Raw genomic sequence first — 21,362 nt, 5'->3', positions numbered from 1 at the left:
AGATTTCCTCTTTCCTTTAGGCTTAGCATCTTCTTTTTCTTGAACAATGGTTGCCCTTATGCTATACCTTGTAATAAGTACTGCAAACTACTGTAATAAGTCCACTTTTCATTCCTTGGCTTTCCTCTTCTTGGCCTTAGTGTCTCTTGGTGCTTCCTTGGCTTCTTCTACCTCAACACCTTCTATATCTTCTTCTAGATACTCTCCTTAACTTGTTGTTAATACTAATGGGGCTTGGCCTACTACTACTACTACTTCTTCTTCTTCTATTTAACAAGTTTTTTCTTCTTCCTAAGAATTGTAGCTATTTTCAAGTCAATAGTTATCATTGATTTAGCTTCATTATAGTTACCAAATGAGGTGGCATTCTTATAAAGCTAACTACATATGTTCATCAATATCCTAAAACAAATAACACATAACACATTAAATTTGTTACCCAAAAACCCTCCAATGAGAAGGTAAAACTAGGGTCAAGATGACACCCACAAATCTTCACTACTACAACTATAAAGTGTATCCAATTAAGGTTACAAGAAGTTTGACCATAAACTATGATCTATACTATGAGGGGTCTTCCCTATTAAAGGATCATAAAGACTATTAGGTATCACACTATTAAAGGATTTCAACATCCAACTAAAAGTGTATCTTGTTAGAGGACCTAAACTTACAATAAAGCAAGCACTTGGTTAAGAGATTTACACAATTTTTTTAAGACTAATATATTAGAAGATTTACTCTATATCACAATTAAAATGATTCAACACCATTATCCTTCATTAACACTCTATTGTGAGATGTTAGATCTTCTCTTTCCTGATGAATCCTTGATCCTTCTAATTAGATATGTCTCCTATGCCCTATATTTTCTTTCCTCTATTGTCTCTAATTGATTCTTCAATTTATAACATCATCACAACCTCCATAGCCACCATGAATTCTCTTTCTATAGTTAGCATTCATGTCCTTTGTGTATTCAATCATTCTACAAACTCCTTAGGGTTTTCCTCCTTAAGTAAACATATGTGGGCTAGGGTTAGTTAAGAATCAACAATTGTGGTTGATCAATATTTCCTCTTAGAACATCCCTAAATTTCATTGGATTCATGTACTACAGAGGGATTCATAATATACCTCCATACATATCTTCTAGAATCATAAAATAATCATTAAGTTAGCCCAAAAATAGTTTACATAGAGGTTAGTGCCATTACAAAAAAATATTGTACAATATTGTTCACTCAACATCTAAAGGCTCTAATGCTTGGCCATTACTATATTCACAATGTTGCAACTCAGTTCCTAAAAAAATAGCATACACTATTTACTCAACTCCTAAATCACTATTTACTCAACTCCTAAATCACTCAGTATGTATAGTCTACTTGGCTCATGAGTAACTCAAAACATACTAGGTATATTACTCAACATATATTGTTTGACCATTGATTCTTGGTATGCTTTAATCACTCAACTCATTGATTTCCTGGTTTGCTCTGATAACTCGACTTTCACTATAATACTGATAGATAATGACTAAGTGTTTTTTCATTGCCTTGTCAAAACCAATCTAAGATTAACAAACCCCCTTTGACACAAGTGACAAAAATGCATTATCATGCATATATATTCCTTATTATGAGCATAACTCAAACAATATGTATTTGTGACTTGACTCTCATACAAAATGTCAAAAACTTCAAAAAATTTCAATATGGATGACTAGCTATCATACCTTATTTCTCCATTACTCCCCCTAAGTAAATATTTCCTTTTTGTATCTAAATTTGATACTCTTGCTGAGTAGATTTTTTGTACCCTTTCTCTACATCATTAGTACTCCCCCTTACTCAAAAATCTATTTCCTTAATAAAAAGAACTTCATAAACCCCCTTTTTTGACACTTGTGTCATGGGTGGTACACTAATAGTGTGTTTATCCAAAAATGATTTTTGGATCTTCATTATGATCTTTAGGGCTACATCCCAATTGTGGCATGCTACCTCTAGAGATTGATACTAAATGTCTAACTGGGCAGCAAGGTCAACTAAGCCATCATGAGTAATAAGTTGGTTATCTTTCTTCATAAATGTCTCAGCATAGGTTATTTCCTTATGCAACACTTCTATGTGTAGGGTCAACATGGATTGAACATTGATCAAGATATCTTGAATATTTGTATCTTGTGCTTGTAGCTTGTTAAGCCTGCCTTGTGTGGATGATGATCTTTGAAAATGAGCTTGGATTTGACCTAGACATAACATAAGAATAGTACCAATAGTTTGTAGATCACCTTGTAGTTGGTAAATAGCCCTCTAAATTTCCTTTGTGCAAATATTCACATCACATAACTTGGTGTATAGAGAGAAAATATGCACTAACACCTTCACACACTCCATTTTGGTTGCTAGATCAGCCTAGCTTAGTGCAATAGCACTAGATATCTTTTCAAGTACCTTAGTGTGAAATTTCCTTCCAGACCTTTCATGTAGTTGACATTTGAATCTAGGTCTTCATCCTTTATTTTGTCAACAATGATGACAAGTTGCTCAATGATGGGCTCATCTTCATTCATTTTTCGAAGACTGAAAGCATCATAAAATATGTCTTTTATCTCATGAAATTTTTTTTTTCTTGTACTTCCTCCTCACCATCTCTTGAATTTTATTCCATTATAGTTTCTCCTATAGAATGTTCATCTACTCAAGAGTAATTTTTGCCAGATCAAACTTGGGCAACCCAATTATCTCATCCAAACTAACATCCACAAAAGATGTGTCATTTGGGCTTCTATATGTACTAGGGCTTGGCCTTAATATTTGAAATGGTGTTACATGTGTTCTCTACTTTTGAAGAGCATGACTACTAGGAGGAGGGAAAAAAGTTGGTAGGGTCACTAGGGTCTATATAGCAATTTGTTCTTTTGGTGTAGTACCCTCACCTGAAGATGAACAATCACATGCATTTGAATTCAGCCAACCTAACACATCGAACATACAACAAGGTATTATACACCTAAGTGATGACTCTAACACTAATTATGGCATCATTGATGAAGAAATGGCTAGGGCATGTCAAGACAAAATTTTTTGCAAGAACTTCAAATGTTTGGCAGCACAAGAAATTGTCAAATTTAACCCAAACTTGGAAGGTCCTAGGTCTAAAAATCAAACCAACACAACAATTGAAAACATCCAACCCATAATAAATTTGGACTTAGAAAAGGGAAAACAACCTTTGGAGTTTTCAAACACAATAATGGCACCTATAAGGTCCCATCAAGAACCAACAATTGAAATCCTCCAAAGTACATTTGAACACATCAATGTCAACCCCTTGTTTGATGAAATACCACCAATCCCTAAACACCCCAAAAGGACATTAAGACTTGATTTTAGTCACATGATTCAACAACAAGATGCACCTAAAGGGACCCATGCTCTAGGGATGCCAGACATACCTTCTTTGGAGGCAAATCAACAAAGTACACCTTTGCTTCTAACTTTACCCCATGCTACGACATCAAACAGTATGGAGCCTCTCATAAATACAACATGTGAAACATCAAGTGCAACCATCCCTATAGATGCACAAAGGAAAACTCTTATTGACATTACACCCATTCCTAACAGGGACACATCTCATAGTCAAGTCAATATGATGTCACAAGTAGGAAGATCTAAAACAAAAAGCTACCAAAACAACAATACAAACATGACATTCAATTCTCAAGGACTCAGTCAACCACCATGACAACAACATCCTATAATGGTACAAGGACTCAACACTTCCAAGGCACAACCAAGTCTACATCCACTTGACACACATCCCACATATCAACAACAACATCAAACACAACGACAACAACCACAAGTGGGGCAAACATCCAACATTCCTAACATGCAATCCCTCATGGACCCACTTGACTTACACACAATTTATCAACAAAAAATTCAGCAGCAATTCCAACAATAACAAATGATGTTTTCTAAACAACAAGAGCAACTTAAGAAATAGTTGGAATACCAAAAAAACCTTGAGCAACAAATCACATACCAGAAACATTTTTTATAACAACAACATGTGCCACAACAACCTCAACAGATACCTCTAGAACAACAAGCACGCACATGGTCTCACATACAACCAACAGAGGTATCCCAACAACAACCACAACACACATCACAACAACAACACATAGTACAACAATTGCAGTCAATCCCACAACAAGTGCCACATCAAATAGCACAACAAGTTCCCCAACAACAGGGACCTTTCTTTCTTCGAGGTGCCAACTTACCTCCACCACCCAGTGACACTTCATCAGACTCATCAGACACAGAAATGTCAAAACCAAGTAGACATAGTTTTTGCCATAGCAAACGGTCTACTCATAGAAACAAAAGACTTTAAGGAAAGACCATCATGCAAAACCGCAATGAAGAACTATTACAATAATTCAAACAACTTTCCAAACAAGTCGAGGCATTGGGAGTCCAAAAGAAATAGGCTCTATATACAAAAAGGGACCTACATCCTAACCCATTCGATAAAAGTCTGTATATGCCTCCATTCCCAAAACACTTTGAAGCTCCAAGGTTTGAAAAATACTGAGGAAAAGGCAACCCTATTGATCACATCCGAGAATTTTGTGCTTCATGTACTGAACTCAGTGATGAACCCACTTACCTTATGAGATTGTTTCCTCATTCTTTAGGTGGGCCTACACTTGAGTGGTACTCCAAACTTCCTAGTAATATCAAATCTAGGTCAGAGCTAGCAGACAATTTTATCTCCCATGTTGCCTTTAACATCACAAATGAGGTGACACTTTCTGATTTGTGCTCAACTAAACAAAAGACAAGAGAATCATTCATCACATTCTTACTGCGTTGGAGAAGCTTAGTTAGTCAATGCTCATTAGACATCCCTGAAGAACAACAAGTACACTTGTGCATTGAAAACTTAGTCCTGGACTTAATGTATGAACTCAAAATCAAGAGTCCAAGCACCATTTCTAAATTAATGAAAAAAGGGGCTAGTATTGAAGATGCTCTTATCCGTAAGGGAATCCTCAAGATAAACAAGGATAACACCAATACCAACTCATCTAATGATAAGGCAAATTTTTTCTCCAAAAACAAGAATGTGACTAATGATGGCGCCCGCACAATTAGCATAGCACAACCTCAATTGACTTTGAAAGGTGCAAACCCTACAAATTCACAAACTCCTAATCAAACAACACCTCAACAATAGAAAATTGAGATTTCCACACAAGACAAAAGACATCCTAGAACCAAAGACAGGAAATTCACACCATTGGGAATACCACTTGAGACTACATTACAACAGTTGCTGAGTAATAACTTCCTGCAATTACCCCCAATCAAAGATGAACCATTGACTAAAGCTGATTGGTGGGATGACAAAAAGTATTGTGATTACCATCGCACCAAAGGACACAAGACTTCATCATGCTTCCAATTGAAACATGCAATATAAGACCTTATTGATGATGGTGTCATCACAGTTGATCCATCACTATTAGCATCCAACTCTGATCATACTATTTTCAAAGATTCTTTGGGTAATCATGACAAAGAGAAACCCTCAAGTTCAAACTCAAACTCATAAGGTAATGTGAATTACACACACACCGGCTATGACTACACCATCAATTGCTTTAATGAGTCTGACTTTCGCATATCCACATTCACATTGAAGGCTAAAGACCCTCATTGTGTTGTCACTACACACCGTAGCAAGATCACCCTACCTGGAGCCCCATCTAGACCTACTACTTCTACTAGACCTGCACCCCCAAGTAGACCTACTACTCCTACTTCATCTGATTATAGCCTTGTTGAACAACTCGAAAAAACCCATACACAAATATCTATTTTGGACCTACTGCATGCATCTCCCCAACACCAGAAGATCTTGGAGCAAGCCCTTAAAGAGTCAGTAGTCCTAGATAACATTGATGTTTCCCAGTTCCAAGCCATGGTTGGGAACCTATCTATGTCATAGCATATCACCTTTTCCCCTTGAGATATTCCTAAGGACAAACCTAACCATAATGATCCCCTTTATCTTGAAGTCTTCATCTATAATGCCAAAGTCAGATGTGTCTTAATAGATGGAGGAGCAGGACTGAACATTTGTACTCTTAAGGTTGTCAAAAATTTGGGTTATTCTTAAGATGATGTGGATCCCTCTCAAAGAATCACAATAAAAGCTTATGATGATGGTTAACACTTCTCCAGGGGCATCATCACACTACCTATTAGAGTTGGTCCAGCTACTAAAGATACATTGTTTCATGTCCTAGATATAGAAATGAATTGCAACATGATACTAGGATGCCCTTGGCTTCATGCTATGAAAGTAGTCCCTTCTACATATCATCAATGTTTGAAGTTTTCCTATAATAACATGGAGGTTACCATCCTTGGCAATCCAGATCCTTTCCATTTTTGTGCTAATCTAAGAGATGCTACTGCATACCAAATCCCAACAAACAATGAAGCACAACCCACAAATTCCTCTAAGTATGTGGATGCTGATATACTGCTTAGTAAAGCCAAGGAAAAGATGAAGATTGAAGAAAATGGGTGTGGAGAGTACTTTATGTCTCAAGTCTCTCACATTAGGGAGTCACCACTTTCCCCCATCAGTACAAAGAATGATACTTCTATCAATAAGAATACATCCGTATGTATTGAGAAAGCAAAAGTAGAACGAGAACCCACTTTGATATCTCCTATTAAGTATGGACTTGGGTTTACCATCATGTAGAAATAAGGCTATGATGGCTATAGTGGTCTTGGATCTCAGAAACAAGGAATCATTGAACCTATCACTACAGAAGGACAACCTCCTAGTTTGGAGCTTGGATTTAAACCATTATGAATAGGTCCTCATAGTACTATGGTACCTACGTGTAAGACTGTGGATATTTTGAATGATGAAAAGGCATATGAGGATATCCCACTTGAAACCAACAATCCCCTAGCCTCTAAGCATAACCCCAATGATCTAGTTGAATTAGTTACCCATATATCTACCTTCAACCAAAGCCCATTCAACACTGATGATGACATCTCCTCAAGTTATCTTGAACCTTTGGATTGGGACCAACATGGACCACCAATTTTTGATCAATTTGACAATGATGGCACTCTTATAATAGAATTTGAAGGCATTATGACTAAAGATCATAAAGAAGCAGTTTCTCCTAAAGAGAACACATTGGCATATTTTGGGGAGCCAACTCCACTTTCTAGTTACAAAGCAAAAAGAGAAAAAGATAGCAAGCATAGGTCTCTTGGTGAAAATCAAAAGGCACCATTAGACTATAAAAAATCAAAAGCTAAGAAGCTCCCAATGATACATATGATGCCATGAATATCAGTGTTCTAGTGTTCAACATTCCACAAAGTCTTTTGGAGCTCTCTCAATCAGTGTTCATGCGAAAGGTCATTGGTCTCAACCCTCCCAAACCTCCCTTATATCCCTTTGTTTATCCCCAAATCCAGCTACCTAATTTGTCCAATAACCAAAATTAGTCCTTTATACAACAAGCCTTTACATATGTCATCATCAGTGACATCCCACATGATACATCTATTGACCCAATTATCCTCAAATTCCTTGATTCACAAGAGATAGATATTGTCTTACATATGGTACATGATGGTATCTCTCAAGGCCTTTCTAGTGGTTTGATTTTAGCTACAGACTCGAAACAAATCCTCCATAGTTATGGTCAGTCATGGATCCAGAGCTCATCAGCTAGCAGTACCAACAACAGATATCTTCCTAGCATTTCTCAGTGACATTCTTGATTTCATCTAAAAGTCTTGAAAAAATATCAAAAAAATAGCAAAAAGTCATGAAAAAAGAAAAGAAAAAAAGTGAAAAAATTCATGAAAAAATGGATGCCTTGATGAAAACCTAGCAAATAGGCATCTTGGCACGAAAATTTGGGTCAAGAGAAAAATTCTGTCCAAAAGTGAAAACCTAGCAAACAGGCACTTTGGGCAAGTACCATGGTGAAAACCTAGCAAACAAGCACCAAGTGTAATCAATGTTGCTCCTCCATCTATCAGGATTCCATCTAGTCTTTTCCCCCTCCATCATTCCTTGATCATATCCTTCATATTGCAAGACATCCTTGGTCCCTTATCATGGCTCACGAACTGGTTAATGTCCTTTGTTACCTTGCCTAAGCATCACCAGTCTGCACACACACTCTGTCATTGGCCTTTGTACATAATTTGCGTCTTTTCTAGGGGCATATTACCTACATGGTGCATGAGTTTTAATTTGAACTAGGGGCATATCCCTAAGTTCTTTTTATCCATTGGACCTATCGCATAACGGATTGGAACTAACACTTGTTTATGCTTATATGATCCTGAAAAAATCCCTAAAAATCATAAAATGTCCTAAGAAAAATCACTAAAAATCACATAATTTCTTGAAGAAATCCTAAACATTCAAATACGATCCTGAAAAAATCACTAAAAATCATAAAATATCCTGAGAAAATCACATAATGTCCTGAAAAAATCCTAAACATTCAAATACGATCCTAAAAAAATTCACTAATTAAACCATAACATGTCCTGAAAAAAGCACTAAAAATCATAAAATATCTTGAAAAAAACCCTAAAAATCATAAAATGTCCTAAAGAAATCAGTTACACAAAAAAATCAAATATCTCCACAAAACCCTAAAAATCCCAAAACTCGTCAAAAATTTGCAATAAACTTTGCATATTTTCACTATGGATAACCACCCTTTTTGCCTAAACACTTGCACTTTGCAAATTGAAAATCAAAGCACTACACTTCAATGCCAATCACAATATCTGAGCAATGTGAACCAACATTCAACACAACATGTCACTATGAACCTATCAATTGAATCCGCAAATAGTGCTATCACATTATCAACCTATCGAACACCATCTAAACACCTAAACACACTAAAAAACAAGTAATAATGGAAAAGAATAGCTGTTGGCTCATGTTGTTTAGTGAGTGATTTATTTTTTCTTTATTTTATGATCATGTCCCTATGCTACTCGATGATATAAAACTAATCTATGAGACTAGTCGGGATGGTTCATGGTCATCTTTTTCCAATTTTTGTCTTTTACAATGTACCTTTGAGAGTCTGGGGCATGTACATATGCCTCAAGAAGGACAAGGTCATTCTATGTTTGCATTGTGCTTGTTTCCACAAAAGACTTGCATTTTCGCTCTGGCCCTTTATGCCATGATGCGCTGCACTCCATTTGCCATATCAAAATAAAGCTCCATTTGACATATCGTGCACTTTCTAGAAGAAAAAGTCTTTCCATCATACTAAAATCTCCTCATCTCATCTTTCTTCTTCATCTCATTCTCCATCACCATGATCATGTCTTCTAATTCACCAAATCATCTTCATCTTGCATTCATGCATTCTTGCATCATCTTACACTGTCAATCAACTTTTTGTGGCTTTCCACCTGGTTCAACCTTAGTCTGACATTTGTCTCATCATATTTGACCAAATATGACTATTTTTGATGATTTAACTCATGCTCTGACATCTTTCCATCATTTTGGGCATGCACACAAAGTTTCAAGGCATTCTGAGTCCAATCGGGCTGATTCTGAGCCCTGGAGCCTTCTCGGGCACATTTTTCACTTTCTGAGACCACTTGGGCTTCCCAAGTGCATCATTGATGCACTTGGTACTATCATGGTGCACTTTGGCTTACCAAGTGCATCAATGACACACTTGGTTGAGTTTTGGGCGTAGTTGGGGACCTAAGATACCTAGAACTGCTCCTGGAGCCCCCTATGTTGCACTCTGGAGCCAATAACTTTTGCGTTTTAACTTGGATTTGCAATATGTCAGTTGTGTTGGATTCATGTCTTTTTTAGGGAAAAAATGAACTATCATTTTCATCATTTTGTGTTTTTCTAGAGTGGTAACCCATGCAATCACTCTTGGGCTCCCGATTGACCCTGTTTTGCACTCTAGACCTCATAACTTTCACATCTTAGCTCTGATTTGCGATCTGTCAATTGTTATGGTTTTTTCTTCTTTTTGTCAATAAATTGAATTATCATATTCTTATCTTAGTCAATTTCTTGAGGGGGCACCCATATATACCATCCCTACTGGGCATGTTGTAGCTTTCTCATCAGTTATTCTTTGATACAACGCTCTAAATCACATTGTATCAAAGAGGGGAAAAATGTAGACACTCAAAAATGGTTCACATCTATGACTTCATCACTTCTTCATACTAATTTGTCCCATTTTCTCATTCTACTAACTTTGATCTTTTGGCCAGATTGACCATATTTTGTCATTTGTATCCCCTTTCACATCAATTTCATATCAACTCGAAATCATATCAAATCAACTCGGGATCACCCCAAATCAACTCGGAATCACCCAAAATCAACTCATAATCACTCAAAATCAGTCCTAATCAACCCAAAACGTATCAAACATCCCAAATTAATCATCATTTATCTGACTCCTAGGTATTGTTGTGGCTTTCAATACCTTGGAAACCTATCAATCTATCAATCTTATCAATCTGACATTAGTAATGTCATGGCTCTCAGTGCTAGGTCAAACTATCATTCATGTCATTCAATCTTTGACATTTTTGAGGCTTTGAATGTCAGATCATGTCATCATTAACCATTTTAATAATATTAATAGTGTCTGTCGATGTTATTATGATCAAACCTTATCAATCAATTTCAATCCTGGTTAAATGTTACATATCAACCAATTCATGTCATGTGTCTTTGGCATGTTATCAATTTCGATCTATCAATTAATTTGACCATGGCTTTGGTCTACTTTTCATCATCTTATTCGATATCCATCATCGTCACACTTTCATCAAAGGATACGATCGCATTCATTTAATCAATTTGGCCAATCATCTGCTAATTTTATCTATAGGATTAAATAAACCATAATTTAATCCTATTCTTTCTAATTATTCTTCCTAATTATAATCCTCAATTAATTAATTCATTATTTGCAAACCATGGAAATTCTTAATTTCCTAAGTTCCATTTTCCATCATTAATTCCATTTTCTACTAATTCTTATTTTGTGGAATAAGAGGATTTTTTATTCAAATATTCCATCATCATGACACTTGGATGTGACACCTCGTGGATCCTCCTTTGACACTCGGTTGAGATTTGTCATAATCAAATATTATTACCTCTTATGCATGTCCCTATTTGGCTTATTCATCATAGATTCTTGGCTTTAAGTGGGTTGAAGAATCTTATGACGCGTCATAGATTCTCTTCCAAATTTGACTCTCATGTGTCATAGAATCTTACTTTTGGCATATTTTGTCATATGCATCATAGGAATCTCTTGCCACATCACATGTCTGTGGGTGAAAAATCCAATGCCCTCACTTTGAGTGTTGATTATAAAATGAACACTCTTTCTCTCATTTTGGGTCCTTGAATCCTGGAATGCTTAAGTTTTGAAAATCCAAATCTTTGAATCTTTGAGTCTCTACTTCTTTGTATGTTGCATTCTCTCTCTCTCATAAAATCACACTTCAAGTATTCTCATGGCATGATCCACATCATAGGCTTTGGCTTCAACCTTGTGTGCATTATAGGTGAATTGGAGCTACAATCATTTAGAGAAGAAAGAAGAACATGGGAGCTACAAATGAAAAAGGGGTTTTCTATTGCTTTCTCTATTAGTTTGGCTTTCATGGTAGACTAGTGGGTGCTAATATATGATTATTGAGTTTGTGATTTTCTCATAGTATGTTATGCATTTTAACCCATTTTTTTTTGGTCCTACAATCCTGAACATCTTGTATATCTTATTGTTGTTCCTTAGTGGTGGCCTCTTCTTTTGTTGTTTCCTTAATACCTTCCACATTACCATCCTTGACTAAAACCTCTTTTGTAGTCTCTACTACCTCTCATTCACTTTGCTTAGGTTTTTTTTTTCTTTGATTGCTAGAGTGGTTGTTCCTAAGATTGTTTTCTAGATTTGTGTACTTGTGGTTACCACATCCTCAATATTCTTATTTAGGATATGGAAAGCTCTATATTTGGGGGAAAATTTAGACATGTTCTTTTCTATAGCCTTGGAAATCATCCTTTTTTCCAATTGTGGCATAACTTGGGCTAGATTTGATTCCTTAATTTGTCTTTTAGGTTGCAAGTTGTATTTCCATTTTTTCTCAACTTGGTCATACAGACTCTTGCATAGTGAGTTGGAATTTCTAGAGGAGTTGATTTGAATGTAGACATCATAACATATATGGCTTCCTCAATAGTATTTTTTTGAACTTTCCCTAGCTTATCAAAATCAATGTTTGTGAAACTAAAAAAATGTACATTCGATTTGATATTATAAAAAAAAATCCAAATTAGAGGAGGGGTTATGGCTTACCACCTTGAATTGACTCATGTCATCTGACTCTATTTTCTCCTCATCTAATTTTTTTTTAGGCTCTGACTTCTTCTTAAATCTCTTATATATTTTCTTAACAAGATCACTTAGATCTACTATGTTAGATGTCCTCTAGCCTTTAGGATTAGAAACTTCTTTTTCTTGAACAATTTTTTCCTTTATTCTAGACCTCATAATAGGTACTATAGGATATTTTTGTGTCTTCTTTATAGCCTTCTCTAGTATCTCCACTTTTTGTTCCTTGGCTTTCCTCTTCTTGGACTTAGTGTCTTTTGGTGCTTCCTTGAATTCTTCTCCCTTGACACCTTCTATATCCTCTTCTAGATCCTTTCCTTGACCTTGTGTTAATACCAATGGGGCTTGGCCTACTTCTTCTTCTTCCTCTTCTTCTTTTTCTTCTTGAACTATAGCTATTTTCAAGTCAATAGTTATCCTTGATTTAGCTTCCCCATAGTTCTCAAATGAAGTGGCATGCTTATCAATGTCTTCTACCAATAAGGATATAATTTTTGGAATTCTTTAGAATGGGGGTGTGGGGGGGTGGGGGGGTGTGAATTAGTTATCCAAGGTTTAGATGTAAAAATAAAACTTTTCTTAGCTTAGTAAACCCATAAAACATTTATCATTATGCATGCATCCATAAGATTATGCAATCACTTAAACACTTGTAGGTTATTATAAATTAATTTGTAGAAATGTAAACATGAAACATAACATATTTAACAACACATTTGACACAATTATTTATGTGGAAATCCAATTTGGAAAAAAGCACCAGTAACATGCTACTTTTTCTCACTCTACTGAAGTGATTCCCTATGAAAGGCCAGCTTTGTTAAAGGTTACAATGCACACTATTAAATGTGACCCAGTTAAAGGGTTTCAATCACCTTGTTAGGAGTGATTGTTGTTATAGGACTTTAGAACATTTACTTAGAATGTCACCCAATTAAAGGATTTACAAATGACTTTTAGGTCAACCTTAATCCAAAGAATTTAACCTAGAATGATACTATTATTAAAGAGTAACCCTAAGGCTTGATCTGATAACAATTTACAACTCTATTTGTAGATTACAGATCTCTATTTAAGTCCTCTATTTTTCTTTGATTTCACACACTTTAGCTCTAATAGTTTGTTCACCCTTCAAGCATCCATACCCTTAAGCCTTCTTGCTTAACTTTCCAATCTAGACTCTTCACTTTGGTCACTTCATGAAACAATACCTAGACTCCTTGTCTTCCTTAGGTTCTTGCACATGACAACCCTTGCTTTTGACCAGCCATACCTATAAATATAGAATTAAGATATTTTGTGATTCATTCTCCATCATCCAATTTAGAGTTAGGATAGATTAGGTAGGATTCAATGAATCTACTCATCATTTCATTTTATTTCTAGAAACTTCTCCTTCAATCCTCTTTGAACTCGCATCAAAATGGTTTCCCATGAATTTTGTGCCACTAGCTCATCAATCTTATCTTCCATCTAGTTCACACAATCTAATAATGCTGACACTTGTCATTAACTTACTTCTGATGCTCGGGACAAACTATGTTTCTTGACATCCTCTAAAAAACCACTCGGCATGATTTAAAGTTTATTCATGCTTGGAATCAACTAAACTATGCTTGAAATCCTCTATTTTTCTTGGCATACACTAAATTATATTTTTACTCATCTCCAACTATATTTTTGCTCGATTTGCACTAACTTTTCTTCCCACCTACTATCCAACTTGGTAAACAAACTTTGTTTAACTTGATCTTCTGAACTTTCTTAGTGTAATCAACCTTCACAACTTTGAGTAGATTATCAATGCACTATGATATCACTATCTCAACTAATTCTTGTACTAATTTTCATATCATAACTCAACCTTTTGTCTAGGTGCTACTGTTACATCATTTGATCAAATCCTCTTCATCAATTAAATAAGTGATAGTACTCAAATCATATAAGTAGTTATCTTACCAAAAAAATAGCAAGTTTGACATCAGTGATAAAACAATGATTGAAACACATTTATCATACTTATATCAATCTATTTTCAAAAATCTCCCTCTTTGGCATTGATGAAAACCAAACTAATCAACCAAACTAACTTGGTTTAAACATTAAGATCAACGCAATACCAAAAAGAAAATAATTCTTGTATTGAAATCTCTCCCTCTATCAACAACTTTCATCTTCTGAATAAGTTACATAGGTCTATTTTGTTTTGATCAATAGACAAACAGCTCATCCTTATGACTCCCTCTAAATTACTTCTTATACCTCCCTCTACATTATCTTCCTCTTACTAGGTAGATGTAATCAACAAATACATTTTCTTTCTTAGTAGTTAGAATTTCTTCCTCATATTATGTTGTAGGATTTCTCCCTTTGTCATCTTTATTGTGACTAATTTGTAATTTTAGAATTTTGATTACTTTAGGTAGCTCCTAAAGTAAGATCCACTACATCAATGTGTAACATATGTCAATCAACTTGTTTGATGCAAGACACTCCTTTCATTTCTTAGATAGCCTTTGATAGGGGTATCACCCCTATTCTACCTCTTAGATACTCATGAGCATCCTTAGGTAATATTTTTGTGAAGATATAAGCAATTTTCTCTTTTGTGTTAACATATTCCATTTTCACCTTTTTATCTTGAACTTCTCTCAAGCAATGATAGTTGATTGCAATGTGCTTTATCTTTGTGTACATCATAGGATTATTTGATATATTTATAGCACTTGTATTATCATAATAAAGTACCACTAGTTTAGTGATCTCTTCCTTCATACCTTTGAGTAGCTATTTGATCCATAAAATGTTTGTGCAATTTACAATAGCAGCAACATATTTATCCTTAGTAGTAGATTGTGAAGTGCAATTCTATTTCTTGCAAGTCCATGTAACCAATGTCTTGCATAAGAAAAATTCTCCTCCACTAGTGCTTTTTCTATCATCAATGTTTCTAGCCCAATCAACATCAACATAGGTTTTTAATTCAAATTTCTCATTTTTCTTGTAGTATAGACCACATTCCTCTATTCCTTTCAGATATCTCATTATTCTTTTTACAACCATCAAATGATTCTCTCTAGGATTAGTAGAGAATATTGAAATTATCCCTACAAATAATGCAATATCAGGTCTACTATGTACTACATATTGTAATTCACCAATCATAAACTTGTATAATGTTTGATTCACCTCAGCTAAATCATCATTCTTTGACAATGTATATCCTATCACCATAGGTGTACTTACTAGTTTGGAATCCTCCAATCCAAAAAAATTCAACATCTCCTTGAGATACTTTGACTGAGTGATGCATATGCCATATTTCATCTAGTGTACTTGCAAACCCACAAAGAACTTGATCTCTCCAAACATAGACATCTCAAATTCTTGCTTCATTTCATTTGTAAAAGCCTTACATAAAACATCTTGACCTCCAATTATGATATGATCAACAAAAATTTCAGATAACAAAATACCTTTTCCTTTTTCTATCTTCAAGCATAGAGTGTTGTTATCATCAGTCATCTCAAATACAATCTTCAAAAAATAATCATGAAGTCTCTCATACCATGCTCTTGGTGCTTGCTTCAAACCATATAAACCTTTGTGTAATCTACATACCATGTTTTTATTGCTATCATCAATAAATCCTTCTAGTTTTTCTATGTAAACTTCTTCCTCTAATATGCCGTTTAGAAATGTAGATTTAACATCCATTTGATAAACTTTGAAACCTTTATATGCAGAATTGTTAAGTTATCATTTTTCACAATTCATAATGGTAGGAATCCTTTTGAACTCCTCTCTTGAAAAGCTGATCTTGGATCAACTTCAAGGTTCTAGGAAATCTTGCGACCTACTAGAATCCACTCAGTTGAAGATAAATGCATATGTTCATAGGGAGGTTGTTGCTAGTTCTGAAAAATTTAGATAATATTTTTTTTATCTACTTGCTATCTCAAAATAAAAAGTCACAAAAAAAGAATTTTTTTTTTTTATGTTCTATTTTTTAATGAATGCAATCTAATAATTCAACTATATGAATTCTTAATTTAACCAAGTGTTTATAAAAGAAAATAACTTGAAAAGTAAATTCCTAATGGAAATAAGCTATGGAAACAAAACATCTATGAGTTAAGCCTTTAAAAAGAACGGTAGGTAACTAATGAAAATAGGAGCAATGCTTCCTTAATTCCACTAATGCAATCATCGATGGGAATTTAGTAACCATAAGATGTTTCACTTTTTATCAAATTGCAAGGCCACAAAAAGTACACTCATGTGAGACAAAAAGCTATGCAAGAAAAATATAGATGATCTCTTCTCAAACTAAGTACATCAGCAGAATTTGCAAACCCATAACAAACACTAGAATTAAAAGATTTCATAATAAAAATAATGCAATAAAACTATTGGCTCAATTACATTCCATGAACATACATTCACAAAATATAACACACTTAGCAAGAATCATTATACTCCAAATGCGAGCACCAATAGAATATATTATTACATCAAAATAATGGCCTACAATACATATTACATTCCTCAATTTATAGGAAATCTTCTCCTTAATTTGTGTTGATAGTGGGATATATCTTTATGCAAACATATGCTTCTAAACTAATAAAAAAAATCTATTTATATACGAACTGACTCTCTAACTGGTGCTTAGTAGGACTCCATCTTTATTTATATAATCAAATGGATGCATGAACCTTTACATATCTTCAAAAAAAGATAACATGAGAAAATAAGAAGAACAAAGTCTTTAGATGATGTACGAGTGTCTGGAAGTGCCAAAAATAGAAGCTCCATCTTCACTAGGTCTTTGTAGGAGTTATATTGTTGTCAAAATGTGTTTTCAATGATGGAAAGCTCTAAATTTAGAACTCATAGTTAATTGTCGATGCACCTCTGACTTCTTCAAAAGCTTCTAGCACACCTCTTAAAAAGTGCACCTTAGAAGTAGTGCACTTGGTGCACCTAGTACGCCTACACACCTAGCGCACCTTGGAAGTAGCACACCTGGCACACTTGGCACACCTTAGAAGTAGGTTTAAAAATACAAAATTTCAACAAGTGTCAAAACTAAAATTCTAGCTTCTAGGTTTTGTTCCCCTTTATACAAGAGCTATGTTTAGGTATTTGCTGTTGAATTTCTCAATAATATCAATGACTTGGGTGGCATTTGAAAAATCTAAAGCTTCATACTTGTCCTTCACTTTCTACCTATAATTGCCTACCTTAATGCGAGTCTCTACAAAATCTCCCAATTTCACATCCAAATCTACTAATGCTTCTTTAGTCTTTAATGCTTGTCTAATATCATCATCATTAATAGCTTCTTCAAAAGTCTTCTAGAACTATTCAACAACTACTTCTATAGTCATCAATTTATCCCTTGCATCATCTCAAAAATATCTAAGCATGCATTACTGTAATTTTTCTCTGCCTCCAATATTTTCTCTTGGGTTTGATCCTTGAGCTTATGGATATCCACATGTAATGTTTACATCACTTTATTGCCATCTACAATATTCTCTATCCAATCATCAATTTTATCTAACTCTTCCACTATATATACATATCCATTAACATTCGATACCTTTGACCCTTGATTGACTGTAATGCTTGTAGGTTCTTACTCCAAGTATGTACTTCATCCATTAACCCAAAATCATGGTTTAAAATGGTGACTAACTTATTTGCATAATCCTACATATGGTGTAGCAGTTTAAGATTTCCTTGTATAATCTACACACCTTTCTCTTCAAAACTTTATCACCATTGCTGACAAGCTTTCAAAAATGGATCTAACTGCATAGTCTCTTTATCCCTCTTCTCAAGTACTACATTCAAAGCCTCCTAATGATTCTTAGGATCTAATGGACCAACCACTTCATTTAGATATCCCTTTATAATCTCATTCTACTTCTAAAGTGTCATCAATTCCATCTCATCCTATTCTAACTACCTAAACACTTCGTTGATTCCCATTGTCACCATTAATTTGGTAGTGTCTTCCATGGGTTTCCCAAGCACAACCTCTTTGATTTGATAATCTCTCAAAGTTAATTCCTTGATATTTGCATGTGGAGGAGGGATAACAACATGTGCAAACAAGTCTTTATTTTGATCATTCATCACAAAGGCTAGTGCTTATGTATCTTTCAGAGGTGATTAAGGTTTCTTGAGAACTTTAATCAATTCTTTCATTCCTTCTTCCTTAGTGTCATACCACTACTTTTTATTTCTAAACGCCTTTTTCCTCAACCATCTTGGAGCATGTTCTATTAGAGATTTAGCTTTTGGTGAAGAAGGAGTTTTCTTTGCTATGCTCTTCCCCTTATCACTCCTCTCCCTTTTGTGAGAGATCCACATTGGGAGGCTTTGTATCCGTTGAGTCCATAGTTCTCACCTCTATGTCTTGGGAAGTTTGTTAAGGCTGCTCACATATTTTCCCTTCCTTTGACACTTCATCAACATGTATTTTTTGTGGCCCTTCCTCCTATTCTACTTGGACCTATTCTTCTTCATTTCTTAGAGGGAGAGGAGTAGCAAAACATTTATACATGCAAAATGTAACTTGATTTGGTGATGGTGGACTTAAACTTACAATAAAGCAAGCACTAGGTTAAGATATTTACACAAGTCTATTAAGACTACTCTGTTAGGAGATTTACTCTATATTTCCTATTAAAAAGATTCAACACCATGATCCTTTGGTTAGCACTCTATTGTGAGATGTTAGATCTTCTCTTTCCTAATGAATCCTTGATCCTTCTTATTATATAGGTCTCCTCTAGCCTCTCTCTTCTTTCCTCTATTCTCTCTAACTAATTTTCCAATTCATAACATCATCACAACCTCCATAGCCACCATGAATTCTCTTTTTTCACTTAGCATTCATCTCTTTTCATGTAGTCACTCATTCTACAAACTCTTCAGGGTTTGGCTTCTTATGTAAACATAGGTGGGCTACGGTTAGGTAAGAATCAACGGTTGTGGTTGATCCATTTTTCTGCTTAGAACATCCCTAAATTTTATTGGTTTCATGTACTACATAGGGATTCATAATATACCTCCATACACATCTTCTAGAGTTGTAAAACAATCATTAAGTCAACCTAAAAAATATTTACATAGAATTTTGTGCTATTACAAACAACTATGAATGGAACTATTCACTCAACATCTAAAGGATTTGATGCTTGACCATTATACTATTCACAATATTGTAACTTGGTTCTTGAATGACTCAACATACACTATTTAGTCAGTTCCTAAATCACTTGACATTTATAGTCTGCTTAGCTCATGAGTGACATACTAGGTATATTATTTGACATGTATTGTCTAACCACTAATGTTCAACATGCTTTGATCACTCAGCTCGCATTGTTTGGTAGGCTTGCTCTAATCACTTAGCTTGCCCTATAATACTAATATATAATGACTAAGCATTTTGTCACTACCTTGTCAAAAAAAATCTAAGATTAGTAGAGGGGTCCTAAGTGCAAAAGCCTATCTCTTGATTCCTCTATCATTATATAATATCTCAAACTCATTTTATGTATATTCTCCACCTTTTTCAAATCTTAGACATTTCAATCTTTCGCTAGTCTCCTTTTGAACTCTAGCCAGATATCACTTGAACGTTTGAAAAGCATCAAATTTTTGTTTCAAAAACATAATTGTCATCATCCTAGAATGTTCATCAATAAATATGATAATATGTTTGTCACCTTTGTATATTTTCACATCAATTGGTCCACATAAATCAGTGTGAACTAATTCCATAATTTCTTTAGACTAGTGAGTCTTACTTTTAAAACTAGATTTTGCCATCTTGCCTAACTAACATTGTTTGAAAATCACATTATCAAGTTTCTTGAGTTTTGGTAAAGCTTTGACTCTTTTCATGTTATTGATACTAACTAAGTTATCAAAGTTAACATGACATAGCCTCATGTGCCATATCTACACATCTTAAAATTCTACAACAAGACAAGTAGCATCACTCATGTCAAGATGAAACAAATTACCTCTAGTCTGATCTCCATTTCCAATTATTTTTCCATCAATGTCATAGATCTTATCCTTATTGTTATAAAATTCAACTTTACAACCTAAACTATTCAATTATGACACACTCAAAAAGTTATAGTTAATTACTTCTACATAGTAAGCATTGTCACACATGATCTTTTCTATCAATTTTATTGATCCTTTACCTGTTATCACATAGGGTGCATCATTGCCAAATCTAACACTATTTCCATTGTAATACTCAAGGGTAATAAACTTACTTTTGTCTCTAGTCATTTTTAGTGAGCATCCACTATCAATGATCCATCTATCACTTTTTTTTACATAAGATATCAATGTAATTGTCTCATCTTCATTAGAATCATCTTTCATAGGAACACACACAACTTCATCATCATGGTCATCAAATCCATCTTTTGTTTCCTCTTCAAAAATATAGCAAGACTTATTTTCTTTTGTCGTTATAGTATTTTTTGTTCTCATCTTTGTTACCTCTGAATTTATCTCACTTTCTATTCTTCTTCTTCTTTGGACACCTTGTAGAAATATGACCAACATCATTTCAATTGAAACATATGATAGGTAACTTACCTTTGTATTTCCATTTGCCTCTATGAAATCTCCTAGCCAACAATGCTTCAAGCTCTTCAACATCATCATCATCTGTATCACTATCACTAGAAACATGCTTGACCTTTTTCTTCTTCTCTTTAGGTTCTTTTAGTGTTAGTTTAGCTTTTAAAGAAGATTCAACATTTTTAGTTTTGAAAGTATCAAAATTAGAAAGTTCAAAAGAACTGAG

The sequence above is a fragment of the Cupressus sempervirens genome, chromosome 3 (assembly GCF_028749045.1).
Source record: "Cupressus sempervirens isolate cs-2001-9-10 chromosome 3, ASM2874904v1, whole genome shotgun sequence".
Taxonomy (NCBI): domain Eukaryota; kingdom Viridiplantae; phylum Streptophyta; class Pinopsida; order Cupressales; family Cupressaceae; genus Cupressus; species Cupressus sempervirens.
The sequence above is the reverse complement of the archived record's forward strand: the minus strand, read 5'-3'. Positions refer to the sequence as shown.